General features: G+C 36.3%; 2 non-coding genes across 2 annotated transcripts; both read right to left on the bottom strand.

Moving 5' to 3' along the window:
- Nucleotides 1–1,120: 1,120 nt before the first annotated feature.
- LOC117192130 lies at nt 1,121–1,299 on the bottom strand. Its single transcript, XR_004474226.1, has one exon. It is a non-coding gene; the product is annotated as a 5.8S ribosomal RNA (ribosomal RNA).
- A 596-nt stretch (nt 1,300–1,895) lies between these two features.
- LOC117192126 lies at nt 1,896–3,890 on the bottom strand. Its single transcript, XR_004474222.1, has one exon. It is a non-coding gene; the product is annotated as a small subunit ribosomal RNA (ribosomal RNA).
- Nucleotides 3,891–4,179: the final 289 nt, after the last annotated feature.

Here is a 4,179-nt window from a genome sequence, read left to right as displayed (position 1 = left end):
CAGAATGTTGTTTGGGGTCGTACAAAAAGGAAAGGTTTCAGATTTACTAAAAGATCATCTAGACGAACTAACCGAACAGCGGGCAACAAGGGATATAGAAAAGATTAGAGCAGTAGCAGGCACTCATCAGGAAAAAATACAGTCTTATAACAAACAAGCAACAAATTCAAAGCGAAGGGAGCCACACGTGTACGTAGATAATGATCTAGTTATGGTGAGAAATTTCGACACTCATACAGGGGTGTCTAAAAAGCTTATCCCGAAGTTCAAAGGACCTTATAAGATATCAAAGGTGTTAAAAAATGATAGGTATTTGCTAGAAGATGTAGAGGGGTTTCAACAATCAAGGATCCCGTATAAAGGAGTTTGGGCGGTGGCAAATATGAAGCCGTGGATTGAAAATGGTAATAATGCAAATGTCACAGGGAATCAAAATGAAGAAAATGATTGTAACACGTAAACTTAGAATATTAAGAGTAAACCACACCCGACTGTAATAAATCAACCTATCTAGAAACTAAATTAAATGTAAGGAGTTCAGGAGCACTCCGGTCAGGATGGCCGAATTGTAGCAAGGTAATAATTAGTGAGGCATTCAACTAGTATTTAAAATAGCATACAGCGCGCATTGGTATTTACCGCACCATCGATACACTCGGTGGGAAATACCAATAGTGAGATATCGGATAAGAAACATCGAGAAGAGAGTGAGTACACTTTGTAAATGGCGATTGTGAGAGACGGACGCGCAGCTAATAAAAAAGAGTTACATTAAATCACCGGGTTTGTGTTTTTATACCTATACAGTTCACTCACGCACCGATATTGGTCACTACAATTCCCGGGTTAGACGGCCTACAATATGAAATTAAATTAATAATTTTTCTAGATGAAAAAACTTTAATTATTTTTTTTATGCTAGACATTCCTCAGTATTATTTGATTCAAAAAGGACAAAAAAAAAATATTTTTCTTCGTTCTTCTCACACAAATATATACAACAATGAGAGATAATGCGTTTCCATTTAATATCAATATTATGAATGTATTATATCCAATAATATACAATATGCTTAAAAATTTCGTAAAATTTTTAAACAACTTATTTAGCATAGTCTTACAACCCTCAACCATATGTAGTCCAAGCAGCACTATAAAATTAATTAAAGTACCAAACAGCATGGACTGCGATATGCGTTCAAAATGTCGATGTTCATGTGTCCTGCAGTTCACACGATGACGCACAGTTTGCTGCGTTCTTCATCGACCCATGAGCCGAGTGATCCACCGCTTAGAGTGATTAAAATTTGTTTATTCATTTATTTGTCAGATATGTTTTTATTGAAAGAAATTAAAAATACACCATTTTACTGGCATATATCAATTCCTTCAATAAATTTTAATTTTATCCTAAAAGAATGTTGCGAAATGTCTTAGTTTTATATAAACGATATATTACCATATAGTTAAATAATATAATATGTATTTTGGTTTGTTTGATAATTATCAATTTATATAAAAGTATTAACCTGAAATCAGGTACAACATTGTACTTTTTAGGCTGTTGCATTAACCAATGTATGCCCATAACTATGATAGACAATACATATTCGCAACGCGTGCATACTATGGTACATATGCACACAGATTTTATAAATCAATATTATTGTAATAATATCATCAATATGTTTCTATATATTAATTGCTACAGACATAGAACACGATGTCATATGTATAGCTACTACTAAATGAGTATATTGGCAATATAATTAATATAAACATATAATATATACAACTGAATATATTTCATTTTACAATTATGATTTTATAAAAACATATTTTGTTTGGTAAATTGGCAATATATATATATTTTTGTTAACGGTAGAAACATACAATAATGATCCTTCCGCAGGTTCACCTACGGAAACCTTGTTACGACTTTTACTTCCTCTAAATAATCAAGTTCGGTCAACTTTTGCGAAACAACCGTAACACGCAAGGCGTCACAGTGATCACGTCCGGAGACCTCACTAAATAATTCAATCGGTAGTAGCGACGGGCGGTGTGTACAAAGGGCAGGGACGTAATCAATGCGAGTTAATGACTCACACTTACTGGGAATTCCAAGTTCATGTGAACAGTTTCAGTTCACAATCCCAAGCATGAAAGTGGTTCAGCGGTTTACCCGGACCTCTCGGTCTAGGAAATACACGTTGATACTTTCATTGTAGCGCGCGTGCAGCCCAGGACATCTAAGGGCATCACAGACCTGTTATTGCTCAATCTCATTATTGCTAGACGCAATTTGTCCATTTAAGAAGCTAGTGTCCTTATAATGGGACAAACCAACAGGTACGGCTCCACTTATATAAACACATTCAAACACAATAAACATTTTACTGCCACCATGAATGAAGGCTATATAAGCTTCAACACCATAATCCTGAAGATATCTATTTAATATATTTGAGTCTCGTTCGTTATCGGAATTAACCAGACAAATCACTCCACGAACTAAGAACGGCCATGCACCACCACCCATAGATTCGAGAAAGAGCTATCAATCTGTCTTACACACTTATGTTCGGACCTGGTAAGTTTTCCCGTGTTGAGTCAAATTAAGCCGCAGGCTCCACTCCTGGTGGTGCCCTTCCGTCAATTCCTTTAAGTTTCAGCTTTGCAACCATACTTCCCCCGGAGCCCAAAAGCTTTGGTTTCCCGGGAAGCGACTGAGAGAGCCATAAAAGTAGCTACACCCAATTGCTAGCTGGCATCGTTTATGGTTAGAACTAGGGCGGTATCTGATCGCCTTCGAACCTCTAACTTTCGTTCTTGATTAATGAAAACATCTTTGGCAAATGCTTTCGCTTAAGTTAGTCTTACGACGGTCCAAGAATTTCACCTCTCGCGTCGTAATACTAATGCCCCCAAACTGCTTCTATTAATCATTACCTCTTGATCTGAAAACCAATGAAAGCAGAACAGAGGTCTTATTTCATTATCCCATGCACAGAATATTCAGGCATTTGAAGCCTGCTTTAAGCACTCTAATTTGTTCAAAGTAATTGTACCGGCCCACAATAACACTCGATGAAGAGCACTAATGCAGGTTTTTAAATAGGAGGAATATATAAAAAAATACAAGTACTTAATTATATATAAGAACTCCACCGGTAATACGCTTACATACATAAAGGTATAGTACTAACTACAATTGTAAGTTGTACTACCCGTATGAAGCACAAGTTCAACTACGAACGTTTTAACCGCAACAACTTTAATATACGCTATTGGAGCTGGAATTACCGCGGCTGCTGGCACCAGACTTGCCCTCCAATTGGTCCTTGTTAAAGGATTTAAAGTGTACTCATTCCAATTACAGGGCCTCGGATATGAGTCCTGTATTGTTATTTTTCGTCACTACCTCCCCGAGCTGGGAGTGGGTAATTTACGCGCCTGCTGCCTTCCTTAGATGTGGTAGCCGTTTCTCAGGCTCCCTCTCCGGAATCGAACCCTGATTCCCCGTTACCCGTTGCAACCATGGTAGTCCTAGATACTACCATCAAAAGTTGATAGGGCAGACATTTGAAAGATCTGTCGTCGGTACAAGACCATACGATCTGCATGTTATCTAGAGTTCAACCAATGTAACGATCTTGCGATCGCTTGGTTTTAGCCTAATAAAAGCACACGTCCCATAAGGTCCGTGTTTTAATTGCATGTATTAGCTCTAGAATTACCACAGTTATCCAAGTAACTGTTAACGATCTAAGGAACCATAACTGATATAATGAGCCTTTTGCGGTTTCACTTTTAATTCGTGTGTACTTAGACATGCATGGCTTAATCTTTGAGACAAGCATATAACTACTGGCAGGATCAACCAGAATAATGTTTTCGTTTCGTGCGCATACGCTCACATATGTAAATATTTGACAACTCAATAATACTTTTGAATAAAAACAATAAAAAAAAAATATTTTTTATCAACAGTTTATGAGAATTTGTTAAACGATTGTGGCCATTTTTATATAGCATTCACATTCGCCATTTTTCTCTATATAAATATATATTTTATTATATAAATATATAATTTTTTTTTCGTTCAAAAATATCTTTTTATTTGCACTTAATATATTATCACACGTATATAGGCTTAAACCAATATAAATTGTGTTT

The sequence above is a fragment of the Drosophila miranda genome (assembly GCF_003369915.1).
Source record: "Drosophila miranda strain MSH22 chromosome Y unlocalized genomic scaffold, D.miranda_PacBio2.1 Contig_Y1_pilon, whole genome shotgun sequence".
Taxonomy (NCBI): Eukaryota; Metazoa; Arthropoda; class Insecta; order Diptera; family Drosophilidae; genus Drosophila; species Drosophila miranda.
The sequence above is the reverse complement of the archived record's forward strand: the minus strand, read 5'-3'. Positions and strand labels throughout refer to the sequence as shown.